Here is a 25,508-nt window from a genome sequence, read left to right as displayed (position 1 = left end):
TGGGGTCCCACTGTTTACATTGTACATTAATGATTTAGAAGAGGGGATTAAATGTAGTATCTCCAAATTTGCGGATGACACTAAGTTGGGTGGCAGTGTGAGCTGCGAGGAGGATGCTATGAGGCTGCAGAGCGACTTGGATAGGTTAGGTGAGTGGGCAAATGCATGGCAGATGAAGTATAATGTGGATAAATGTGAGGTTATCCACTTTGGTGGTAAAAACAGAGAAACAAACTATTATTTGAATGGTGACAGATTAGGAAAAGGGGAGGTGCAAAGAGACCTGGGTGTCATGGTACATCAGTCATTGAAGGTTGGCATGCAGGTACAGCAGGCGGTTAAGAAAGCAAATGGCATGTTGGCCTTCATAGCGAGGGGATTTGAGTACAGGGGCAGGGAGGTGTTGCTACAGTTGTACAGGGTCTTGGTGAGGCCACACCTGGAGTATTGTGTACAGTTTTGGTCTCCTAACCTGAGGAAGGACATTCTTGCTATTGAGGGAGTGCAGCGAAGGTTCACCAGACTGATTCCCGGGATGGCGGGACTGACCTATCAAGAAAGACTGGATCAACTGGGCTTGTATTCACTGGAGTTCAGAAGAATGAGAGGCGACCTCATAGAAACGTTTAAAATTCTGACGGGTTAGACAGGTTAGATGCAGAAAGAATGTTCCTGATGTTGGGGAAGTCCAGAACCAGGGGACACAGTCTAAGGATAAGGGGTAAGCCATTTAGGACCGAGATGAGGAGAAACTTCTTCACCCAGAGAGTGGTGAACCTGTGGAATTCTCTACCACAGAAAGTTGTTGAGGCAAGTTCACTGAATATATTCAAAAAGGAGTTAGATGAAGTTCTTATTACTCGGGGCATCAAGGGGTATGGTGAGAAAGCAGGAATGGGATACTGAAGTTGCATGTTCAGTCATGACCTCATTGAATGGTGGTGCAGGTTAGAAGGGCAGTGCAGGTTAGAAGGGCCTGCTCTTGCACCTATTTTTTATATTTCTTTAATTACAGCCTTTGTTAATTGACAGTGAATTTAAATACTGAGCTAATTTTGATTTCATTCTAGTGAGACTTGAACTCACGACCGCTGGTTTACAAGACCAGCTCTCTCACCCACTGAGCTACAGAGCCACCTACTTTTGGAAAAACACGGGAAGGAGCAGGAAAGAGAGGGGAAGGGAAAAGAGAGAGTGGAAGGAGTGAGAGAGAGGGGGAAGGGGAAAGAGAGGGAGGGGAAGGGGAGAGAGAGAGTGGGGAAGGAGTGAGAGAGAGGGGGAAGGGGAGAGAGAGGGAGGGGAGAGAGTGGCGAAGGGGAGAGAGGGGAAGTGGGGAGAGTGGGGAAGGGGAGAGAGGGGAAGGGGAGAAAGTGGGGAAGGGGAGAGAGAGGGGAATGGGAGAGAGTGGGGAATGGGAGAGAGGGGAAGGGGAGAGAGAGGGGAAGGGGAGAGAGAGCGGAAGGGGAGAGAGTGGGGAAGGGGAGAGAGAGGGGGAGGGGAGAGAGTGGGGAAGGGGAGAGAGAGGGGAAGGGGAGAGAGAGGGGAAGGGGAGAGAGAGGGGAATGGGGGAGAGTGAGGAAGGGGCGAGAGAGGGGGGAAGGGGAGTGACAGGGGGGAAGGGGAGTGACAGGGGGGAAGGGGAGTGAGAGGGGGAAGGGGAGAGAGGAAGTGGAAGTGGAGAGAGGGGGAAGAAATGAGAGAGAGGGGGAAGGAGTGAGAGAGAGGGGAAGGGGAGAGAGGGGAAAGAGAGGTAGAGAGGCGGAGAGGTTTAGGGAGGGAGTTCCAGAGCTTGGGGCCCAGGCAACAGAAGGCACGGCCACCGATGGTGGAGCGATTATAATCAGGGATGGTCAGGAGGGCAGAATTAGAGGAGTGCAGACATCTCGGGGGGTTGTGGAGCTGGAGGAGGTTACAGAGATAGGGAGGGGCGAGGGGCTGGAGGGGGTTACAGAGATAGGGAGGGGTGTAGGGGCTGGAGGAGGTTACAGAGATAGGGAGGGGCGAGGGGCTGGAGGAGGTTACAGAGATAGGGAGGGCTGTAGGGGCTTGAGGAGGTTACAGAGATAGGGAGGGGTGTAGGGGCTGGAGGAGGTTACAGAGATAGGGAGGGGTGTAGGGGCTGGAGGAGGTTACAGAGATAGGGAGGGGTGTAGGGGCTGGAGGAGGTTACAGAGATAGGGAGGGGTGTAGGGGCTGGAGGAGGTTACAGAGATAGGGAAGGGTGTAGGGGCAGGAGGAGGGTACAGAGATAGGGAGGGTGTAGGGGCTGGAGGAGGTTACAGAGATAGGGAGGGGTGTAGGGACTGGAGGAGGTTACAGAGATAGGGAGGGGCAAGGGCCTAGGAGGGATTTGTAAACAAGGATGAGAATTTTGAAATCGAGGTGTTGCTTAACCGAGAGCCAATGTAGGTCAGCGAGCACAGGGGGTGATGGGTGAGCGGGACTCGGTGCGAGTTAGGACACGGGGCAGTGAGCACAGGGGGTGATGGGTGAGTGGGACTGGGTGTGAGTTAGGACACGGGTCAGTGAGCACAGGGGGTGATGGGTGAGTGGGACTGGGTGTGAGTTAGGACACGGGTCAGTGAGCACAGGGGGTGATGGGTGAGTGGGACTGGGTGCGAGTTAGGACACGGGTCAGTGAGCACAGGGGGTGATGGGTGAGTGGGACTGGGTGCGAGTTAGGACACGGGGTCAGCGGGCACAGGGGGTGATGGGTGAGTGGGACTGGGTGCGAGTTAGGACACGGGGTCAGCGGGCACAGGGGGTGATGGGTGAGTGGGACTGGGTGTGAGTTAGGACACTGGGCAGCGAGCACAGTGGGTGATGGGTGAGTGGGACTCGGTGTGAGTTAGGACACGGGGTCAGCGGGCACAGGGGGTGATGGGTGAGTGGGACTGGGTGTGAGTTAGGACACTGGGCAGCGAGCACAGTGGGTGATGGGTGAGTGGGACTCGGTGTGAGTTAGGACACGGGGTCAGCGGGCACAGGGGGTGATGGGTGAGTGGGACTGGGTGTGAGTTAGGACACTGGGCAGCGAGCACAGTGGGTGATGGGTGAGCGGGACAGGTGTGAGTTAGGACACGGGGTCAGCGGGCACAGGGGGTGATGGGTGAGTGGGACTGGGTGCGAGTTAGGACACTGGGCAGCGAGCACAGTGGGTGATGGGTGAGCGGGACTGGGTGTGAGTTAGGACACGGGGGCAGTGAGCACAGGGGGTGATGGGTGAGTGGGACTGGGTGCGAGTTAGGACACGAGGATGTGAGCACAGGGGGTGATGGGTGAGCGGGTCTCGGTGCGAGTTAGGACACGGGGCAGCGAGCACAGTGGGTGATGGGTGAGTGGGACTGGGTGTGAGTTAGGACACAGGGCAGTGAGCACAGCGGGTGATGGGTGAGTGGGACTCGGTGTGAGTTAGGACACAGGGGCAGTGAGCACAGAGGGTGATGGGTGAGCGGGACTGGGTGCGAGTTAGGACACGGGGGCAGTGAGCACAGGGGGTGATGGATGAGCGGGATTGGGTGCGAGTTAGGACACGGGGGCAGTGAGCACAGGGGGTGATGGGTGAGTGGGACTCGGTGTGAGTTAGGACACAGGGGCAGTGAGCACAGAGGGTGATGGGTGAGCGGGACTGGATGCGAGTTAGGACACGGGGGCAGTGAACACAGTGGGTGATGGGTGAGTGGGACTGGGTGCGAGTTAGGACACGGGGGCAGTGAGCACAGAGGGTGATGGGTGAGCGGGACTTGGTGTGAGTTAGGACACGGGGGCAGTGAGCACAGGGGGTGATGGGTGAGTGGGACTGGGTGCGAGTTAGGACACGGGGCAGTGAGCACAGGGGGTGATGGGTGAGCGGGACTCGGTGTGAGTTAGGAAACGGGGTCAGCGGGCACAGGGGGTGATGGGTGAGTGGGACTGGGTGCGAGTTAGGACACTGGGCAGCGAGCACAGTGGGAGATGGGTGAGCGGGACTGGGTGTGAGTTAGGACACGGGGTCAGCGGGCACAGGGGGTGATGGGTGAGTGGGACTCGGTGTGAGTTAGGACACGGGGTCAGCGGGCACAGGGGGTGATGGGTGAGTGGGACTGGGTGCGAGTTAGGACACTGGGCAGCGAGCACAGTGGGTGATGGGTGAGAGGGACTGGGTGTGAGTTAGGACACGGGGCAGTGAGCACAGTGGGTGATGGGTGAGTGGGACTGGGTGTGAGTTAGGACACAGGACAGTGAGCACAGGGGGTGATGGGTGAGTGGGACTCGGTGTGAGTTAGGACACAGGGGCAGTGAGCACAGAGGGTGATGGGTGAGCGGGACTGGGTGCGAGTTAGGACACGGGGGCAGTGAGCACAGGGGGTGATGGGTGAGTGGGACTCGGTGTGAGTTAGGACACAGGGGCAGTGAGCACAGAGGGTGATGGGTGAGCGGGACTGGATGCGAGTTAGGACACGGGGGCAGTGAGCACAGTGGGTGATGGGTGAGTGGGACTGGGTGCGAGTTAGGACACGGGGGCAGTGAGCACAGGGGGTGATGGGTGAGTGGGACTGGGTGCGAGTTAGGACACGGGGCAGTGAGCACAGGGGGTGATGGGTGAGCGGGACTCGGTGTGAGTTAGGACACGGGGTCAGCGGGCACAGGGGGTGATGGGTGAGTGGGACTGGGTGCGAGTTAGGACACTGGGCAGCGAGCACAGTGGGTGATGGGTGAGCGGGACTGGGTGTGAGTTAGGACACGGGGTCAGCGGGCACAGTGGGTGATGGGTGAGTGGGACTCGGTGTGAGTTAGGACACGGGGTCAGCGGGCACAGGGGGTGATGGGTGAGTGGGACTGGGTGCGAGTTAGGACACTGGGCAGCGAGCACAGTGGGTGATGGGTGAGCGGGACTGGGTGTGAGTTAGGACACGGGGGCAGTGAGCACAGGGGGTGATGGGTGAGTGGGACTGGGTGCGAGTTCGGACACGAGGATGTGAGCACAGGGGGTGATGGTTGAGCGGATATCGGTGCGAGTTAGGACACGGGGCAGCGAGCACAGTGGGTGATGTGTGAGTGGGACTGGGTGTGAGTTAGGACACAGGGCAGTGAGCACAGGGGGTGATGGGTGAGTGGGACTCGGTGTGAGTTAGGACACAGGGGCAGTGAGCACAGAGGGTGATGGGTGAGCGGGACTGGGTGCGAGTTAGGACACTGGGGCAGTGAGCACAGCGGGTGATGGGTGAGTGGGATTGGGTGCGAGTTAGGACACGGGGGCAGTGAGTACAGGGGGTGATGGGTGAGTGGGACTCGGTGTGAGTTAGGACACAGGGGCAGTGAGCACAGAGGGTGATGGATGAGCGGGACTCGGTGCGAGTTAGGACACAGGGGCAGTGAGCACAGGGGGTGATGGGTGAGCGGGACTCGGTGTGAGTTAGGACACGGGGTCAGCGAGCACAGGGGGTGATGGATGAGTGGGACTCGGTGTGAGTTAGGACACGGGGTCAGCGAGCACAGGGGGTGATGGGTGAGCGGGACTGGGTGCGAGTTAGGACACGGGGTCAGCGGGCACAGGGGGTGATGGGTGAGTGGGACTCGGTGTGAGTTAGGACACGGGGTCAGCGGGCACAGGGGGTGATGGGTGAGTGGGACTGGGTGCGAGTTAGGACACTGGGCAGCGAGCACAGTGGGTGATGGGTGAGAGGGCCTGGGTGTGAGTTAGGACACGGGGCAGCGAGCACAGTGGGTGATGGGTGAGTGGGACTGGGTGTGAGTTAGGACACAGGACAGTGAGCACAGGGGGTGATGGGTGAGTGGGACTCGGTGTGAGTTAGGACACAGGGGCAGTGAGCTCAGAGGGTGATGGGTGAGCGGGACTGGGTGCGAGTTAGGACACGGGGGCAGTGAGCACAGGGGGTGATGGGTGAGTGGGACTCGGTGTGAGTTAGGACACAGGGGCAGTGAGCACAGAGGGTGATGGGTGAGCGGGACTGGATGCGAGTTAGGACACGGGGGCAGTGAGCACAGTGGGTGATGGGTGAGTGGGACTGGGTGCGAGTTAGGACACGGGGGCAGTGAGCACAGGGGGTGATGGGTGAGTGGGACTGGGTGCGAGTTAGGACACGGGGCAGTGAGTACAGGGGGTGATGGGTGAGCGGGACTCGGTGTGAGTTAGGACACGGGGTCAGCGGGCACAGGGGGTGATGGGTGAGTGGGACTGGGTGCGAGTTAGGACACTGGGCAGCGAGCACAGTGGGTGATGGGTGAGCGGGACTGGGTGTGAGTTAGGACACGGGGTCAGCGGGCACAGGGGGTGATGGGTGAGTGGGACTGGGTGCGAGTTAGGACACTGGGCAGCGAGCACAGTGGGTGATGGGTGAGCGGGACTGGGTGTGAGTTAGGACACGGGGCAGTGAGCACAGGGGGTGATGGGTGAGTGGGACTGGGTGCGAGTTAGGACACGAGGATGTGAGCACAGGGGGTGATGGGTGAGCGGATCTCGGTGCGAGTTAGGACACGGGGCAGCGAGCACAGTGGGTGATGTGTGAGTGGGACTGGGTGTTAGTTAGGACACAGGGCAGTGAGCACAGGGGGTGATGGGTGAGTGGGACTCGGTGTGAGTTAGGACACAGGGGCAGTGAGCACAGAGGGTGATGGGTGTGCGGGACTGGGTGCGAGTTAGGACACGGGGGCAGTGAGCACAGCGGGTGATGGGTGAGTGGGATTGGGTGCGAGTTAGGACACGGGGGCAGTGAGTACAGGGGGTGATGGGTGAGTGGGACTCGGTGTGAGTTAGGACACAGGGGCAGTGAGCACAGAGGGTGATGGGTGAGCGGGACTGGATGCGAGTTAGGACACGGGGGCAGTGAGCACAGTGGGTGATGGGTGAGTGGGACTGGGTGCGAGTTAGGACACGGGGCATTGAGCACAGAGGGTGATGGGTGAGCGGGACTTGGTGTGAGTTAGGACACGGGGGCAGTGAGCACAGGGGGTGATGGGTGAGTGGGACTGGGTGTGAGTTAGGACACGGGGGCAGTGAGCACAGAGGGTGATGGGTGAGTGGAACTCGGGGCGAGTTAGGACAGGGGGCAGCGAGCACAGGGGGTGATGGGTGAGCGGGACTCGGTGCGAGTTAGGACAGGGGGCAGCGAGCACAGGGGGTGATGGGTGAGTGGGACTCGGTGCGAGTTAGGACACGGGGGCAGTGAGCACAGAGGGTGATGGGTGAGCGGGACTCGGTGTGAGTTAGGACAGGGGGCAGCGAGCACAGAGGGTGATGGGTGAGCGGGACTCGGTGTGAGTTAGGACAGGGGGCAGCGAGCACAGAGGGTGATGGGTGAGTGGGACTCGGTGTGAGTTAGGACAGGGGGCAGCGAGCACAGGGGGTGATGGGTGAGTGGGACTGGGTGCGAGTTAGGACAGGGGGCAGCGAACACAGGGGGTGATGGGTGAGTGGAACTCGGTGCGAGTTAGGAAACGGGGTCAGTGAGCACAGGGGGTGATGGGTGAGCGGGACTCGGTGCGAGTTAGGACACGGGGTCAGTGAGCACAGGGGGTGATGGGTGAGCGGGACTTGGTGCGAGTTAGGACACGGGGTCAGTGAGCACAGGGGGTGATGGGTGAGTGGGACTCGGTGCGAGTTAGGACACGGGGCAGTGAGCACAGGGGGAGATGGGTGAGTGGGACTGGGTGTGAGTTAGGACACGGGGTCAGTGAGCACAGGGGGTGATGGGTGAGTGGGACTCGGTGCGAGTTAGGATATGGGGGCAGTGAGCACAGAGGGTGATGGGTGAGCGGGACTGGGTGCGAGTTAGGACACGGGGCAGCGAGCACAAGGGGTGATGGGTGAGCGGGACTCGGTGCGAGTTAGGATATGGGGGCAGCCGAGTTTTAGATCACCTCTCGTTTACGTCGGGTATAATGTAGGAAGAAGTGAGAAACAGGGGAAAGTGGATGGAGGGGCGGGGAGGGGATGGAGAGATTGAGGGGAAGGAGTGAGAGAGGGAAGGGGAGAGAGAGAGAGACGGGAAAGGATAGAGAGTGAGGGGAGAGAGGGTGTGGCGAGGGGGGAATGAGTGAGAGACAGGGAGAGCGAAATAGCGGGAAAGGGAGAGCGGGGTAAAAAGATGTCGAATGGGGAAGGCAGAGAGAGATTTGGATGGATAGAAAGTGTAACAGAGACAAAAGCCTGTTGTTGGAGGGTCGGTCCTGGAGCTGTTTAATATTTATCATTAAAACCCTTATTAATATTTATGATTGAAACTTTTCCGAATAGACAGTGAATTTTGAGGAGGCCCCTGGGAGTTTTGAACTCATGACCCCTGGTTTATTGGACCAGTTCTCTAACCCCTGAGCTCTGGAGCCACCTGCTTTGGGAAAGACACGGGAAGGAGCAGGAAAGAGAGGGGAAGGGAAAAGAGTAAGTGGAAGGAGTGAGAGAGAGGGGGAAGGGGAGAGAGTGGGGAAGGGGAGAGGGAGAGAGTGGGGAAGGGGAGAGGGAGAGAGTGGGGAAGGGGAGAGGGAGAGAGTGGGGAAGGGTAGAGGGAGAGAGTGGGGAAGGGGAGAGGGAGAGGGAGAGAGTGGGGAAGGGGAGAGGGAGAGAGTGGGGAAGGGGAGAGGGAGAGGGAGAGAGTGGGGAAGGGGAGAGAGAGTGCAAGAGAGACAAGAAGAGGAGAGGGGAGCCTGCAGTTCCAGGGTCAGTCTCAGAGCTGTTTAATATTTATAATTAAAGCCCTTGTTAATTGACGGTGAATTTAAATACTGAGATTAATTTTGAGTCGTCCCCCGTGAGATTTCAACTCACATTCCCTGATTTACAAGACCAGTGCTCTAACCCCTGAGCTATGGAGCCACCTGTTTGGGGAAACACAGGGGAAGGAACAGGAAAGAGAGGGGAAGGGAAAAGAGAGAGTGGAAGGAGTGAGAGAGAGGCGGAAGGCGAGAGAGAGGGGAAGGGGAGAGAGTGGGGAAGAGAGGGAGGTGGGGCAAAAGAGGGAGGGAATGGAGAGAGGGAGAGTGTGGAAGGGGGGAGAGAGAGGGGAAGGAGTGGGAGAGAGAGAGGGAGAGGAGCGAGTCGGAGGGGAAGGGGATAGGGAGACAGGGAGGAAGAGAGAGGGGCAGGGGAGAGAGAGGGAAGAAGGGGAGAGAGATGTTAAGGGGAGAGAGGGGGAAGGAGTGAGAGAGAGAGGGGGAGGACAGAGAGGGGGAGAACCTGAAAGGAAAGGGAAAAGAGAGAGACGGGAGTGTAAGAGTGTGGTGGTGGTCCCGGGGGTCAGGTTCACCTCTGACCTACTTGAGCGGTTCGAATCGCCCCCCACTCCCTTGGCATCTAGACTCTGGATTTATTTGGGGGGGTGTGACAAAGTGCAAAGGTCAATGGTTTGGTGCAAAAGAACTTTGATTGTATTAAAGACAAGAAAATACAATGTCAAAACTTATAATCACTCTGATAAAGAACAATACATTACACATTCAAAGGGGGTGTACAGTAAAATGACACCTCCCACCTCCCCATACCTAATCCTAGCTAGATGAGACTCCAGGGCAGGCAGGGACTATGCTTACCAATCCTTTCTGGTCAGTTAGCGGTAGTTCACGGTTTCGGGGTTCCTTGAATTGTGTAGGTTCTGCTTGCCGTACCCCGAACATCGGAGAAGACTTCTAGCTGCACAATCTTCAGTTGGGTTGAGTCCACTGATGCGGTAAAGCACCTTTTGGATCTATGGGGTAAGTACTCGGTTTTCTTCGTTAGAAATAGGTTCAAAGTCTCTTTAGGTAATGTTTTCACCTGTTGGTAGTCAGGCCTTAGATTGTAGGCTGGAAACTTTCGATTCTTCGGTTTCTTCCAGTTGGAGTTTATTTGGAGTTTGGTCGATCGCGGTGGTTTTTCATTGATACCACGTTGGCTGTGGTCAGTTGTTGCTGCGATGGTGATGTTCTTCCTTCAGGACTTCAGGACTTCGAGGCTGGAGAAGTTAGTTTACAACGGTCGCGTTGGTTTCTCTCCCTTCTTGATGACACAAGCGTGGTCTCGATTGTATGGCAAAGTATGTCATATCCTCTGTTAAAACAGGGGCCAGTTATACGGTTTGAGTGGTTCTAATCTTCACACCAAATCAGTCCAGGATTCTTTGTTTGTATTTGGCGGGCTTGACTCTTCTTTGTAATATTTTGGCGGGCTCGTTTCAAGTTAATATGTTTTGTGTGGGTTGATGTTCGATAAACTGTTTCCTGATGGAAATATTAGTTTGGTAATCGCAATGTCCTTTTGTGCTTAGTTGTTCGCATACAGGCTGGATTGGGCCTCTTGGTGATGTATATGCTGAAATGGTTTTCCAGATTCAGGTTGATGGTTGGCTATCTCTGGGTTATTTGTTGTAATGTTAATGTCTCTTGTGGAGAAGGATTCTCGAATACCCATTTCTCCAGACAAGTTATGTTAGTCCCAACACCCAGACAGTCTCAATAATCAAGTTGTCTCCTGTCAGTTCTTTAGGCCCGCACACAGCCTTGAATGTGTCTTTAAAAAGTCCAAAATTCTATTCAAGTTCGTAGTTTCTTCCATAAGCACTTTAGGGTTCCAAACTTTCCATCGATAGTCCCAAATTAAATATCCTTTTGAATGAGCCCAAACACTGTGAGGGGGTTCATCTGAATGTTGCATCCTTTCAAGGGGGAAGAGAGTGGGGGGAATGAGAGACAGGTGTCTAAATACTAAAATTAGGCTGTACTGCAATTTGAACTCACGATCCCTGGTTGATAAAACCAGTGCTCTAACCCCTGAGCTATGGAGCCACCTGCCCTGCAAAAGACACGGGAAGGAGCAGGAAAGAGAGGGGAAGGGAAAAGAGAGAGTGGAAGGAGGGAGAGAGAGGGGAAGGGGAATGGGAGAGAGTGGGGAAGGAGTGAGAGAGATGGAACGGGAGACTGGTCTTTGGCCAGGGACTCCCAGGTGTCGGTGGGGATGTTGCACTTTATCAGGGAGGCTTTGAGGGTGTCCCTTGTAACGTTTCCTCTGCCCACCTTTGGCTCACTTGCCGTGAAGGAGTTCCGAGTAGAGCGCTTGCTTTGGGAGTCTCGTGTCTGGGACATGTGGACAATGCGGACCGCCCAGCAGATAGCTCTTGGTCGGCTGGTGCGGACACGATGGGCCGAAATGGTCTCCTTCCGTGCTGTAAGTTTCTATGAGTCGATGATATATCGGTGTCTCTGAGACTGGATGTGGAAAAGGTGGGATACAGACTGGGGGTGGGAAGTGAAAGTGCTGTGGGCAGATTATAAAGTGCGGAGTGAGTGGTTCCTGTTGATGGTGTCGGCCTGTCGTCGATTGACGGTCAATTCAGCAACAGAAGCCAAAATTGAGTAGGCCCCAGTGAGATTTGAACCCACGACCCCTGGTTTACTAGACCAGTGCTCTAACCCCTGAGCTATGGAGACACCTGTAACACCAGCTCCTGTTTGCATCTTACTATTGTAAACAAGGAGGTGGGGCCCGAATAATCATTCTCGGTGATTCATCCCTGAACATTGACAGAATCTTACAGCACACAAGGAGGGCCATTCGGCCCATCATGTCTGTGTCGGCTCTGTGAGAGAGATTCGTGCTTGGAAGTTGTAAAAGGAGGGAGAGAGGGGAATGAGTGGGAGAGGGAATGGGAGAGAGAGGGGGAAGGAGTCAGCCAGAGGGGAATGGGAGAGAGCGGAATGGGAGAGAGTGAGAGGGGGAGGGGAGCGAGATGGGAAGTCGAGAGAGGGAGGAGGCAGGGGAGAGAGAAAGGAAGGGGAGAGGGAGAGAGCAGGGGGGAGAGATGGGAAGCCGAGAGAGAGAGGGAGGAGGCAGGGAAGAGAGAAAGGAAGGGGAGAGGGAGGGAGCAGGGGAGAATCTGAAAAGAAAGGCAAAAGAGTGAGAGAGAGGAGGGAGGAGAGGGAAAGGGGAGAGAGAGGGAAAGGGGAGAGAGAGTGGGAAAGGGGAGAGAGGGAGGAGGGAGGGGAGAGAGAGGGAGCAGAAGAGAATCTGAAAAGAAAGGCAAAAGAGGGAGAGAGAGGAGTGAGGGGATGGAGCGGAAGGAGAGAGAGAGAGGGAAAGGGGAGAGAGAGATGGAGAAAGTGAGATTGCGGGAAAGTGAGAGAGGAGTTAAAAACAAATGTAGAACAGGTTGTGATCTGGAAAGCAGAGAGACAGGGAAAGGTGTGAGGGGAGCCTGTAGTTCCAGGGTCAACCTCAGAGCTGTTTAGTATTTATAATCAATGCCTTTGTTAATTGACGGTGAATTTAAATACTGAACTTATTTTGAGAAGGCCCCAGTGAGATTTGAACCCACGACCCCTGGTTTACTAGACCAGTGCTCTAACCCCTGAGCTATGGAGCCACCTGCTCTGGGCTGTGGGTCATTCCCCAGTTAGTGCTATGTGTTTGAAGAATGAGGAGGGGTCAGTGAAACGCTCAGATTGTGTCTCATCCCCCAGACTCCTGCCTCCGTCTCTTCAATATTCACCTCTCAACATCGATATATCGGGTCTTTCACGTAGTAAAACATCCCAAGGCAACTCAGTCACACTCTGCCTCAATCTCTCTGTCTCTCTGTCTCTCTGTGTCTCTGTGTATCTTTCTCAGTCTCTCTCTCTCTCTCTCTGTCTTCCTTTCTCACTCTCTCTCTGCCTCAATCTCTCTGTGTCTCTGTGTATTTTTCTCAGTCTCTCTCTCTCTCTCTTTCTTTCTCAATCTCTCTCTGTCTCTCTATCACTTTGTCTCTCTGTCTCTCTCTCTCACTCACTCACTCTCGCTCTGTTTCTCTCTCTTTCTCAGTCTCTCTCTCTCTCTCTGTCTCTCTATCACTTTCTCTCTGTCACTCACTGTCTCTCGAGCCGGAAGGGGTTAGAGGGGGGAAGGGGAAAGTCAGAAGGGAAAGGAGAGAGAGAGAGAGAGGGAGGGGAGAGATTGAGGAGTGAGTGGAGAGAGAGGAGCGGAGAGTGGGAAGGGGAGAAAGCGGGGTAAAGGAACAGGGAGAGGGAAGGAGTGAGTGAGGGGGGAAGGCGAGAGAGAGAGAGAGAGAGATGGAGAGAGAGAGGAGCGTGTCAGTAGTTGTTATTACATCGATAGTCCACGAGGTGGGGCTCTATTAGAGGAAGAGAGAGGGAAGGGGAGAGAGAGGGGAAGGAGTGAGAGAGAGGGAAGGGGAGAGTGAGGGGAAGGAGTGAGAGAGAGGGAAGGGGAGAGTGAGGGGAAGGAGTGAGAGGGAGGGAAGGGGAGAGTGAGGGGAAGGAGTGAGAGAGCGGGAAGGGGAGAGTGAAGGGAAGAAGTGAGAGAGAAGGAAGTGGAGAGTGAGGGGAAGGAGTGAGAGAGAGGGAAGGGGAGAGTGAGAGTAACGAGTGAGAGAGAGGGAAGGGGAGAGTGAGGGGAAGGAGTGAGAGAGAGGGAAGGGGAGGGTGAGGGGAAGGAGTGAGAGAGAGGGAAGGGGAGAGTGAGGAGAAGGAGTGAGAGAGAGGGAAGGGGAGAGTAAGGGGAAGGAATGAGAGAGAGGGAAGGGGAGAGTGAGGGGAAGGAGTGAGAGAGAGGGAAGAGGAGAGTGAGGGATAGGAGGGAGAGAGAGAGAGGGAAGGGGAGAGTGAGGGGAAAGAGTGAGTGAGAGTAAAGGGGAGAGTGAGGGGAAGGAGCAAAAGAGAGGGAAGGGGAGAATGAGGGGAAGGAGTGAAAGAGAGGGAAGGGGAGAGTGAGGGGAAGGAGTGAGAGAGAGGGAAGGGGAGAGTGAGGGGAAGGAGTGAGAGAGAGGGAAGGTGAGAGTGCGGGGAAGGATTGAGAGAGAGGGAAGGGGTGAGTGAGGGGAAGGATTGAGAGAGAGGGAAGGGGAGAGTGAGGGGAAGGAGTGAGAGAGAGGGAAGGGGAGAGTGAGGGGAAGGATTGAGAGAGAGGGAAGGGGAGAGTGAGGGGAAGGAGTGAGAGAGAGGGAAGGGGAGAGTGAGGGGATGGAGTGAGAGAGAGAGAAGGGGAGAATGAGGGGAAGGAGTGAGAGAGAGACGGGGAAGAGGAGAGACAGAGGGAACACCAACAATAATGTATATTTATAAAGCGCCTTTAACGTAGTGAGCACAGGGGGTGATGGGTGAGTGGGACTGGGTGTGAGTTAGGACATGGGGCAGCGAGCACAGGGGGTGATGGGTGAGTGGGACTCGGTGCGAGTTAGGACACGGGGTCAGTGAGCACAGGGGGTGATGGGTGAGCGGGACTGGGTGTGAGTTAGGACACGGGGGCAGTGAGCACAGAGGGTGATGGGTGAGCGGGACTTGGTGCCAGTTAGGACACGGGGCAGTGAGCACAGGGGGTGATGGGTGAGTGGGACTGGGTGCGAGTTAGGAGACGGGGCAGTGAGCACAGGGGGTGATGTGTGAGTGGGACTGGGTGCGAGTTAGGACACGGGGTCAGCCGAGTTTTGGATCACCTCCAGTTTATATTGGGTGGAATGTGGGAAGAATTGAGAGACAGGGGGAAGGGGAATGAGAGGTGGGGAGCGGAAGGTGGAGAGAGAGAGACAGGAAAGGATAGAGAGTGGGTGTGGCAAGGGAGGGGGGAGACGGGCAAAGCGAGATCGCGGGAAAGGGGGTAAAAGATGCAGAATGGGGGTCGGCAGAGAGAGATTTGGATGGAGAGAAAGTGTAATCGAGACGACAGCCTGTTGTTCCAGGGTCGGTATCAGAGCAGTTTAATATTTATAATTAAAGCCCTTGTTAATTGACGGTGAATTTAAATATTGAGCTAATTTTGAGTATGCCCCAGTGAGATTTGAACCCACGACCCCTGATTTACTAGACCAGAGCTCTAACCCCTGAGCTATGGAACCACCTGTTTTGGGAAATGCAGGGTAAGGAGCAGGAAAGAGAGGGGAAGGGAAAAGAGAGAGTGGAAGGAGTGCGAGAGAGGGGGAAGGGGAGAGAGATCGGAAAGAGAGAGAGGGAGGAGGCAGGGGAGACGCCTGCCTCCGTCTTTTCAATATTCGCCTCTCAACATCGATATATCGGGTCTTTCACGTAGTAAAACATCCCAAGGCAACTCAGTCACACTCTGCCTCAATCTCTCTGTCTCTCAATCTCTTTCTCTCTCTCCCTCTGTCTCTCTCTCTCTCTGTCTCTCTATCACTTGCTCTCTGTCGCTCACTGTCTCTCGAGCCGGAAGGGGTTAGCGAGGGGGAAGGGGAAAGTCAGAAGGGAAGGGAGAGAGAGAGAGAGAGAGGGAGGCGAGAGATTGAGGATTGAGTGGAGAGAGAGGAGCGGAGAGTGGGAAGGGGAGAAAGTGGGGGAAAGGAACAGGGAGAGGGAAGGAGTGAGTGAGAGGGGGAAGGGGAGAGAGGGAGAGAGAGAGATGGAGAGAGAGAGGAGCGTGTCAGTAGTTGTTATTACATCGGTAGTCCACTAGGTGGGGCTCTATTAGAGGAAGAGAGAGGGAAGGGGAGAGTGAGGGGAAGGAGTGAGAGAGAGGGAAGGGGAGAGTGAGGGGAAGGGAAGGGGAGAGTGAGGGGAAGGGAAGGGGAGAGTGAGGGAAGGGGAGAGTGAGGGGAAGGAGTGAGAGAGAGGGAAGGGGTGAGTGAGGGGAAGGATTAAGAGAGAGGGAAGGGGAGAGTGAGGGGAAGGAGTGAGAGAGAGGGAAGGGGAGAGTGAGGGGAAGGATTGAGAGAGAGGGAAGGGGAGAGTGAGGGGAAGGAGTGAGAGAGAGGGAAGGGGATAGTGAGGGATAGGAGTGAGAGAGAGACGGGGAAGAGGAGAGACAGAGGGAACACCAACAATAATGTATATTTATATAGCGCCTTTAACGTCGTGAAACGTCCCAAGGTGCTCCACAGGAGGATTATGGCATAAAAATTTGACACCGAGCCACAAAAGTAGAAATTAGCGCAGGTGAAGAGGTCGGTTTTAAGGAATGTCTTGAAGGAGGAAAGAGAGGTAGAGAGGCGGAGAGGTTTAAGGAGGGAGTTCCAGAGCTTGGGGCCCAGGCAACAGAAGGCACGGCCACCGATGGTGGAGCGATTATAATCAGGGATGGTCAGAGGGCAGAATTAGAGGAGTGCAGACATAAGGACATAAGAACATAAGAATTAGGAACAGGAGTAGGCCATCTAGCCCCTTGAGCCTGCTCCGCCATTCAATAAGATCATGGCTGATTGTGGGGTTACAGAGATAGGGAGGGATGTAGGAGCTGGAGGAGATTACAGAGATAGGGAGGGGTGTGGGAAGTTACAGAGATAGGGGGGGTTGTGGGGCTGGAGGAGCTTACAGAGATAGGGAGGGGTGTAGGGGCTGTAGGAGATTACAGAGATAGGGGGGGTTGTGGGGCTGGAGGAGGTTACAGAGATAGGGAGGGGTGTAGGTGCTGGAGGAGGGTACAGAGATAGGGAGGGGTGTAGGGGCTGGAGGAGATTACAGAGAAAGGGAGGGGTGTGGGGCTGGAGGAGGTTACAGAGATAGGGAGGGGTGTAGGTGCTGGAGGAGGGTACAGAGATAGGGAGGGGTGTAGGGGCTGGAGGAGGTTACAGAGATAGGGAGGGGTGTAGGGGCTGGAGGAGGTTACAGAGATAGGGAGGGGCGAGGGGCCATGCACGGATTTGTAAACAAGGATGAGAATTTTGAAATCGAGGCATTGCTTAACCGGGAGCCAATGTAGGGCAGAGAGCACAGGGGGTGATGGGTGAGCGGGACTCGGTGCGAGTTAGGACACGGGGCAGTGAGCACAGGGGGTGATGGGTGAGCGGGACTCGGTGCGAGTTAGGACACGGGGGCAGTGAGCACCAGGGGTGATGGGTGAGTGGGACTCGGTGCGAGTTAGGACACGGGGCAGTGAGCACAGGGGGTGATGGGTGAGTGGGACTGGGTGCGAGTTAGGACACGGGGCAGTGAGCACAGGGGGTGATGGGTGAGTGGGACTGGGTGCGAGTTAGGACACGGGGGCAGTGAGCACAGGGGGTGATGGGTGAGCGGGACTCGGTGCGAGTTCGGACACGGGGCAGTGAGCACAGGGGGTGATGGGTGAGCGGGACTCGGTGCGAGTTAGGACACGGGGCAGTGAGCACAGGGGGTGATGGGTGAGCGGGACTGGGTGCGAGTTAGGACACGGGGCAGTGAGCACAGGGGGTGATGGGTGAGTGGGACTCGGTGCGAGTTAGGACACGGGGGCAGTGAGCACAGGGGGTGATGGGTGAGAGTTAGGACACGGGGCAGCCGAGTTTTGGATCACTTCAAGTTTCTATTGGGTGGAATGTAGAAAGAAATTTGAGAGAGGGGGAAGGGGAGAGGATGGGAAGAGGGAAATGAGTGAGAGATGGGGAAAGCAAGAATAAGATGTGGAATGGGTCAGGGAGAGAGAGTGTAAAGGACACAAGGAGGAGAAGAGGGGAGCCTGTTGTTTCAGGAACAGTCTTGGAGCTGTTTAATATTTATAATTAGGCCCCAGGGAGATTTGAACCCACGACCTCTGGTTTACAAGACCAATTCTCTAACCCCTGAGCTATGGAGCCACCTGCTCTGGGAAAGACAGGGGAAGGAGCAGGAAAGAGAGGGGAAGGGAAAAGAGAGAGTGGAAGGAGTGAGAGAGAGGGAATAGAGACAGCGAGAAAGAGAGGAAAAGAGAGGGAGGGGATGGAGAGAGAGAGAGTGGAAGGAGGGAAAGAGAGGGCTAGGGGTGGGAGAGAGAAAGGGGCGAAGGGGAGAGAGAGGAAGGAAGAGGAAAGAGATGTTAAGGGGAGAGAGGGGGAAGGAATGAGAGAGATTGGAGGAAATGGGTAGAGGAGAGAGAGGGAAACGGGAGAGTGCGGAAGGGGAGAGAGGGGGGAATGAGTGATAAAGAGAAATGGGGAGAGCGGCAGAATGTGTAGTGATGGGGAAGATAGGGAGAGAGGGAGAATGAGAAAGGGGGCGAAAGGAGAATAGGAGAGCTTTGTGTTTCAGGGTCAGTCTCAGAGCTGGTCAATATTTATTATTAAATCCCTTGTTAATTGACAGTGAATTTAAATACTGAGTTAACTTTGAATTGGCCCCAGTGAGATTTAAACCCACAACCACTAGTTTACTAAACCAGTGCTTTAACCCCTGAACTATGGAGCCACCTGTTCCAGCGAAAACAGGGGAAGGATCAGGAAAGAGAGGGGAAGGGAAAAGGAGTGCGGAGGGAGGGGAAGGAGAGAGAGTGGGGAAGGAGTGAGAGAGTGGGAAGGGGAGACAGCGAGGAAGAGAGGGAGTTGGGGAAAGAGAGGGAGGGGATGGAGAGAGAGAGTGTGGAATGGGGGGAGAGAGAGGAGAAGGAGTGGGAGAGAGGGGGGGAGGGAAGAGAGATGTTTAGGGGAGAAAGGGTAAAGGAGTGAGAGAGAGGGGGAGTGCAGCGAGGGGGAGAACCTGAAAGGAAAGGGAAAAGAGAGAGACGGGAGTGTAAGGGTGTGGTGGTGGTCCCGGGGGTCAGGTTCACCTCTGACCTACTTGAGCGGTTCGAATCGCCCCCACTCCCTTGGGTTCTAGACTCTGGATTTATTTGGGGGGGTGTGACAAAGTGCAAAGATCAATGGTTTGGTGCAAAAAAACTTTGATTTTATTAAAGACAAGAAAATACAATGTCAAAACTTATAATCACTCTGATAAAGAACAATACATTACACATTCAAAGGGGGTGTACAGTAAAATGACACCTCCCACCTCCCCATACCTAATCCTAGCTAGGTTAGACTCCAGGGCAGGCAGGGACTATGCTTACCATCCTTTCTGGTCAGTTAGCGGTAGTTCACGGTTTCGGGGTTCCTTGAATTGTGTAGGTTCTGCTTGCCGTACCCCGAACGTTGGAGAAGACTTCTAGCTGCACAATCTTCAGTTGGGTTGAGTCCACTGATGCGGTAAAGCACGTTTTGGATCTATGGGGTAAGTACCCGGTTTTCTTCGTTAGAAATAGGTTCAAAGTCTCTTTAGGTAATGTTTTCACCTGTTGGTAGTCAGGACTTAGATTGTAGATTGGAAACTTTCGATTCTTCGGTATCTTCCAGTTGGAGTTTATTTGGAGTTTGGTCGATCGCGGTGGTTTTTCATTGATACCACGTTGGCTGTGGTCAGTTGTTGCCGTGGTGGTGATGTTCTTCCTTCAGGACTTCAGGACTTCGAGGCTGGAGAAGTTAGTTTACAACAGTCGCGTTGGTTTCTCTCCCTTCTTGATGACACAAGCGTGGTCTCGGTTGTTTGGCAAAGTATGTCACACCCTCTGTTAAAACAGGGGCCAGTTATACGGTTTGAGTGGTTCTAATCTTCACACCAAATCAGTCCAGGATTCTTTGATTGAATTTGGCGGGCTTGACTCTTCTTTGTAATATTTTGGAGGGCTCGTTCAAAGTTAACATGTTTTGTGTGGGTTGATGTTCGATAAACTGTTTCCTGATGGAAATATTAGTTTGGTAATCGCAATGTCCTTTTGTGCTTAGTTGCTCGTATACAGGCTGGATTGGGCCTCTTGGTGATGTATATGCTGAAATGGTTTTCCAGATTCAGGTTGATGGTTGGCTATCTCTGGGTTATTTGTTGTAATGTTAATGTCTCTTGTGGAGAAGGATTCTCGAATACCCATTTCTCCAGACAAGTTATGTTAGTCCCAACACCCAGACAGTCTCAATAATCAAGTTGTCTCCTGTCAGTTATTTAGGCCCGCACACAGCCTTGAATGTGTCTTTAAAAATTCCAAAAGTCGACTCAAGTTCGTAGTTTCTTCCATAAGCACTTTAGTGTTCCAAACTTTCCAATCGATAGTCCCAAATTAAATATCGTTTTGAATGAGCCCAAACACTGTGAGGGGGTTCATCTGAATGTTGCATCCTTTCAAGGGGGAAGAGAGTGGGAGGAAAGAGAGACAGGTGTCCAAATACTAAAATTAGACTGCAGTGAGATTTGAACTCACAACCCCTGGTTGATAAAACCAGTGTTCTAACCCCTGAGCTATGGAGCCACCTGCTGTGAGAAAGACATGGGAAGGAGCAGGAAAGAGAGGGGAAGGGAAAAGAGAGAGTGGAAGGAGGGAGAGAGAGGGGAAGGGGAGAGAGTGGGGAAGGAGTGAGAGAGTAGGGAAGGAGAAAGAGAGGGAGGGGAATGGGAAAGGAGTGAGAGAGATGGAAGGGGAGACTGGTCTTTGGCCAGGGACTCCCAGGTGTCGGTTGGGATGTTGCACTTTATCAGGGAGGCTTTGAGGGTGTCCCTTGTAACGTTTCCTCTGCCCACCTTTGGCTCGCTTGCCGTGAAGGAGTTCCGAGTAGAGCGCTTGCTTTGGGAGTCTCGTGTCGGGGCATGCGGACCGCCCAGCAGATAGCTCTTGGTCGGCTGGTGCGGACACGATGGGCCGAAATGGTCTCCTTCCCTGCTGTAAGTTTCTATGAGTTGATGATATATCGGTGCCTCTGAGACTGGATGTGGAAAAGGTGGGATACAGACTGGGGGTGGGAAGTGAAAGTGCTGTGGGCAGATTGTAAAGTGCGGAGTGAGTGGTTCCTGTTGATGGTGTCGGCCTGTCGTCGATTGACGGTCAATTCAGTAACAGAAGCCAAAATTGAGTAGGCGCCAGTGAGATTTGAACCCACGACCCCTGGTTTACTAGACCAGTGCTCTAACCCCTGAGCTATGGAGCCACCTGTAACACCAACTCCTGTTTGCATCTTACTATTGTTAACAAGGAGGTGGGGCCCAAATAATCATTCTCGGTGATTCATCCCTGAACATTGACAGAATCTTACAGCACACAAGGAGGGCCATTCGGCCCATCGTGTCTGTGTCGGCTCTGTGAGAGAGATTAGTGCTTGGAAGTTGTAAAAGGAGGGAGAGAGGGGAATGAGTGGGAGAGGGAATGGGAGAGAGAGGGGGAAGGAGTCAGCCAGAGGGTAATGGGAGAGAGCGTAATGGGAGAGAGTGAGTGGGGGAGGGGAGCAAGATGGGAAGTCGAGAGAGGGAGGAGGCAGGTGAGAGAGAAAGGAAGGGGAGAGAGAGGGAGCAGGGGAGAATCTGAAAAGAAAGGCAAAAGAGTGAGAGAGAGGAGGGAGAGGAGAGAGGGGAAGGGGAGAGAGAGGGAAAGGGGAGAGAGATGGGAAGTCGAGAGAGGGAGGAGGCAGGAGAGAGAGAAAGGAAGGGGAGAGAGAGGGAGCAGGGGAGAATCTGAAAAGAAAGGCAAAAGAGGGAGAGAGAGGAGTGAGGAGAGGGAGCGGAAGGAGAGAGAGGGGAAGGGGAGAGAGAGAGGGAAAGGGGAGAGAGAGATGGAGAAAGTGAGATTGCGGGAAAGTGAGAGAGGAGTTAAAAAAAAAAAGTCCAACGGGTCGTGATCTGGAAAGCAGAGAGACAGGGAAAGGTGTGAGGGGAGCCTGTAGTTACAGGGTCAATCTCAGAGCTGTTTAATATTTATAATCAATGCCTTTGTGAATTGACGGTGAATTTAAATACTGAGCTAATTTTGAGTAGGTTGCAGTGAGATTTGAACCCACGATACCTGGTTTACTAAATACTGTTTGAAGAATGAGGAGGGGGTCAGTGAAACACTCAGATTGTGTCTCATCCCCCAGACTCCTGCCTCCGTCTCTTCAATATTCACTTCTCAACATCGATATATCGGGTCTTTCACGAAGTAAAACATCCCAAGGCAACTCAGTCACACTCTGGCTCTGTCTCTCTTTCTCTCTGTCTCTCTCTCTTTCTTTCTGTCTCTCACCTTCTCACTTTGTACCTCGAGCGGGGAGGCTAGAGCGGGGGAAGGGGAGAGAGAGGGAGAAGGGGAGAGAGGGGGGGGATGGGAGAGATGGGGAGGGGAAGAGTCTGATGGGAAAGGGGAGAGCGAGAGCGAGGGAGTGAAAGGGAGGATGGAGGGGATGCAGACTGCGGAGGGGAGGGAGAAGGAGAGGGTGGGGAGAGAGAGAGGAGGGGAGAAAATGAAAAGGGAGAGGGGAAGGAGTGAGCGAGAGGGGAATGGGAGAGAGAGGGGTAAGGCGAGAGCGAGAGAGGGGAGGGGAAAGAGAGGGAAGGTGAGAGAGAGTGGGGGGAAGGTGAAAGTGATGTTAAGAGGAGTGATGGGGAAGGAGTGAGAGAGAGAGGGGAAGGAGTGAGAGAGTGAGGCAGCGGAGGGAGAAAGGGGAAGGGGAGAGAGGGAGAAGGGGAGAATCTGAAAGGAAAGGGAAAGGAGAGAGAGAGAGGAGGGAGTGGAGGAAAGGGAGCGGAGAAGGAGGAGGGAGAGGGAGAGTGGAAAGGCAGAGTCGGAAGGGGAGAGAGTGGGACGGGAAGAGGGTGAGGCAAGGGAGGGGAAAGGGGGAGAGGGGAATGAGTGAGAGACGGGGAAAGCGAGATAGCGGGAAAGTGAGAGAGGAATAAAAAGATGTGGAACGGGTCGTGATTGTTGTGTACACATGTAAACGTCACCAATATGTAAGACTTGCCACTAGGGGGCACACCTGTGGGAGACCCAATGGTCACCTGTACACCCTGGGACAAGCAGGTATATAAGGTGACTCACCATACTGCTTCCCCACCCTGGAGTCTGAATAAAGAGCACAAGGTCACCACAGTTTGAGCTTGCAATACAGTCCTGTGGATTTATTCTGAACATCACTCACTGGCGACGAGTAACGGATCACCAACCTTCACACGGTAATGGCTGCCGTTGGTCTTGTTGAGGGATTTGTTGAGGGTGATGATTTGGGAAGCCTTCGTTGAGCGTCCCGACCGGTACTACGTCGCCAATGAACAGGACGAGGCTGAGAGAGGGCGATCAAGACCAGGGCGATTCTCCTCACCGTATGTGGGTCTCCGATATACGGCCTGCTCAAAAACCTGCTGGCACCGGTCAAACCAGAGGAGAAGACTTACACAGAGCTGTGTGTGCTGGTGTGGGAACGCCTCAAGCCGAAGGAGAGCACCTTAAAGGCCAGGTATCACTTTTACACCCACCGGCGCTCCCAGGGCCAGAAGATTCCTTGCGGGGCAGTACGGCTTTTGCGGGATCTTTGCGGGAAATGTTGCCGAACGGTTTCGTGCTCGGAATCGGTCACGAGGTCATCCTTCGCAAGCTGCTGTCTGCCGGATCCCGGGATAAACGGGCCCTTTTCGGAATGGGAGGCAGTGACTAGTGGGGTACCGCAGGGCTCAGTGCTGGGACCCCAGCTATTTACAATATACATCAATGATTTAGATGCAGGAATTGAGTGTAATATCTCCAAGTTTGCAGATGACACTAAGCTGGGTGGCGGTGTGAGCTATGAGGAGGATGCTAAGAGGCTGCAGGGTGACTTGGACAGGTTAGGTGAGTGGGCAAATGCATGGCAGATGCAGTATAATGTGGATAAATGTGAGGTTATCCACTTTGGGGGCAAAAACAGGAAGGCAGAATATTATCTGAATGGTGACAGATTAGGAAAAGGGGAGGTGCAACGAGACCTGGGTGTCATGGTACATCAGTCATTGAAAGTTGGCATGCAGGTACAGCAGGAGGTGAAGAAGGCAAATGGGATGTTGGCCTTCATAGCGAGAGGATTTGAGTATAGGAGCAGGGAGGTCTTACTGCAGTTGTACAGGGCCTTGGTGAGGCCACACCTGGAATATTGTGTTCAGTTTTGGTCTCCTAATCTGAGGAAGGACATTCTTGCTATTGAGGGAGTGCAGCGAAGGTTCACCAGACTGATTCCCGGGATGGCTGGACTGATATATGAGGAGAGACTGGATCAACTGGGCCTTTATACACTGGAGTTTAGAAGGATGAGAGGGGATCTCACAGAAACATATAAGATTCTGACGGGACGGGAAGAATGTTCCCGATGTTGGGGAAGTCCAGAACCAGGGGTCACAATCTAAGGATAAGGGGTAAGCCATTTAGGACCGAGATGAGGAGAAACTTCTTCACTCAGAGAGTTGTTAACCTGTGGAATTCCCTGCCGCAGAGAGTTGTTGAGGCCAGTTCGTTGGATATATTCAAGAGGGAGTTAGATGTGGCCCTTACGGCTAAAGGGATCAAGGGGTATGGAGAGAAAGCAGGAAAGGGGTACTGAGGTGAATGATCAGCCATGATCTTATTGAATGGTGGTGCAGGCTCGAAGGGCCGAATGGCCTACTCCTGCACCTATTTTCTCTGTTTCTATGTTTCTATCTGAGCAAGGCCATCACGACAGCCCAGGCCTTCATATCCACGAGCGATAACACGAAACAGATTCGAAGCTCACCGGCAAGTACTGTGCATAAAATAATGTATTCAGCAGGCAGAACGGCACAGGACAGGGCCCACATGACCGCAGAGGCCAGACCTAGGCCTCGAGTGACTCAGAGTCCGCCGTGGGCCGTGAATGCGTATCCATTAGCACCATGTTGGCGCTGCTGGGGTCAGCCATCGAGCCCATCAATGTCGATTCAAGCCCTGTGTGTGCAAGGGCCGTGGAACAATGGGGCACCTCCAGCGAATGTGCAAACGGTCTGTGACTCACCACGTGGCAGAGTCAGGAGAGGACCATCGATCCAGCGAGGGTCACGCTGAACGAGCAGGAGAGGCAACTCAACCTGAGGCTGAAGGGGAAGTACATGGGGTACACACCTTCACCACCAAAAGCCCTCCGATAATGTGAAAAGTTGGACCTAACGGCACTCCAGTCTCCATGGAACTAGACACGGGGGCGGGTCAATCAATAATGAGCCAGAAGGCATTCGAGAGGCTGTGGGGGGGGGCGACAGAGCACAATGACCCAAGCTGATCCCGATTCAGGCAAAGCTGGGCACCTACACCAAGGAACTGAGACCAGTTATTGGTAGTGCGGGCATAAGGGTATCCCATGAGGGAGCGGTGCGCGATTTACCTCTGTGGATTGTTTCAGGTGATGGGCCAATGCTGCTTGGTAGAAGGTGGATGGGGAAGATTCGATGGAACTGGGAAGACCTCTGTGTACCTTCTCCGGCGAACAACCTCTCCCCTTGCTCAAAGGCTGAGCAAGCCCCCCACCTTCAGCTGAACCAGGCGTCGAAGTGCAGATCCATTTGCAGACCCCCGAGGCACAGGCCGCTCATCGCGACCACAGGAGGCGAAGATCAACCGAGCAGCGGTTACAGACGGGGGGTACCCAGCACCCGAAGGCGACGACCTCTTGGCGGCGACGGAAGAGGCTCCAGGTCGACCAAGCGGAGCGGGGCTCCGGCCGAAACCATCCGAATGTGTCTTCCCGACGCCAGAGGCGGGAATCCCTGGGGAGGAAGATGGCGGCAGTCGAGAGAAGCGTCCAGACCACGGGTCGAGAGAAACGTCCAGACCACGGGATGTGGCCGCTACGGAACAGAGGCATGTGTTGGCCAGCGAGGAAGGCCACTGGGTTTGGGGCAAAGGTAAAGGGGGGTGCCGCTGAGAAGGCCAGGAACCCACTATGTTCCAATAAGTTGTTTGCACTGTGGAACCCATGTGAGCGTTCTTTCGCGGCCAATGGTGTACTATCATATGGGGTCGGGGGTACGTTAAAACAAGCCAAAGTAGCGGGCAAACAACAACCGGTCGTATATGTATCTGACAAAGTACTTGTAGGAAGTGATGTGTTATCACATTA

The 25,508-nt window shown here is 54.5% G+C and overlaps 5 non-coding genes across 5 annotated transcripts; all 5 read right to left on the bottom strand.

Moving 5' to 3' along the window:
* Window positions 1–11,324: 11,324 nt before the first annotated feature.
* On the bottom strand, window positions 11,325–11,397 carry trnat-agu (transfer RNA threonine (anticodon AGU)). The gene has a single exon. It is a non-coding gene; the product is annotated as a tRNA-Thr (tRNA).
* Window positions 11,398–12,256: 859 nt separating this feature from the next.
* On the bottom strand, window positions 12,257–12,329 carry trnat-agu (transfer RNA threonine (anticodon AGU)). Its single transcript has one exon. It is a non-coding gene; the product is annotated as a tRNA-Thr (tRNA).
* Window positions 12,330–14,717: 2,388 nt separating this feature from the next.
* On the bottom strand, window positions 14,718–14,795 carry trnat-agu (transfer RNA threonine (anticodon AGU)). Its single transcript has one exon. It is a non-coding gene; the product is annotated as a tRNA-Thr (tRNA).
* Window positions 14,796–17,386: 2,591 nt separating this feature from the next.
* On the bottom strand, window positions 17,387–17,459 carry trnat-ugu (transfer RNA threonine (anticodon UGU)). The gene has a single exon. It is a non-coding gene; the product is annotated as a tRNA-Thr (tRNA).
* Window positions 17,460–20,515: 3,056 nt separating this feature from the next.
* On the bottom strand, window positions 20,516–20,588 carry trnat-agu (transfer RNA threonine (anticodon AGU)). The gene has a single exon. It is a non-coding gene; the product is annotated as a tRNA-Thr (tRNA).
* Between the last annotated feature and the right edge of the window lie 4,920 nt (window positions 20,589–25,508).

Source organism: Pristiophorus japonicus, unplaced genomic scaffold, assembly GCF_044704955.1.
Source record: "Pristiophorus japonicus isolate sPriJap1 unplaced genomic scaffold, sPriJap1.hap1 HAP1_SCAFFOLD_594, whole genome shotgun sequence".
NCBI lineage: Eukaryota > Metazoa > Chordata > Chondrichthyes > Pristiophoridae > Pristiophorus > Pristiophorus japonicus.
The sequence above is the reverse complement of the archived record's forward strand: the minus strand, read 5'-3'. Positions and strand labels throughout refer to the sequence as shown.